Genomic DNA, 498 nt, shown 5'->3' with positions numbered 1-498 from the left:
CTTATATTCTTTTTTCGTAATTGAAATTTCACCTTTTTTATTTCTCATCTTTGTTTTAAATTTTTTCTAAAATAATAATAATAATAGACAAACAAATCAATATAATAAATGTGCTAATAGTTCCCTCTCTTGATGGTAATAGTTTGAATCTTCAATCACCCTATATTACATAATGATATTAATTAACATCAAATCACTTCTTGATCACATTATCCTCTTATTTACTTTTATTTGATATTTTTAAAGATAACGTCAACAAATATGTAGTTCTATAATTTTTTAAGTGAAAATAGTAAAATTAAAGAACATATATAACATACATAAAACTTTGACACGCATGGAAGTACATAATGAACATCAAATCACTTCTTGATCACATTATCCTCTTATTTACTTTTATTTGATATTTTTAAAGATAACGTCAACAAATATGTAGTTCTATAATTTTTTAAGTGAAAATAGTAAAATTAAAGAACATATATAACATATATAACATAC

The 498-nt window shown here is 21.5% G+C and overlaps 1 protein-coding gene across 1 annotated transcript in view; it reads right to left on the bottom strand.

Annotated features, from left to right (window-relative positions):
• The window catches only part of LOC107633881 (probable pectinesterase 55), an 8,575-nt gene that overhangs the window by 2,406 nt on the left and 5,671 nt on the right, over positions 1–498 (bottom strand). The window lies entirely within an intron of this gene.

This window comes from Arachis ipaensis, chromosome B03 (assembly GCF_000816755.2).
Source record: "Arachis ipaensis cultivar K30076 chromosome B03, Araip1.1, whole genome shotgun sequence".
Lineage (NCBI taxonomy): Eukaryota > Viridiplantae > Streptophyta > Magnoliopsida > Fabales > Fabaceae > Arachis > Arachis ipaensis.
Note: the sequence above shows the minus strand (reverse complement) of the source record. Positions and strands in the feature narration are given on the sequence as shown.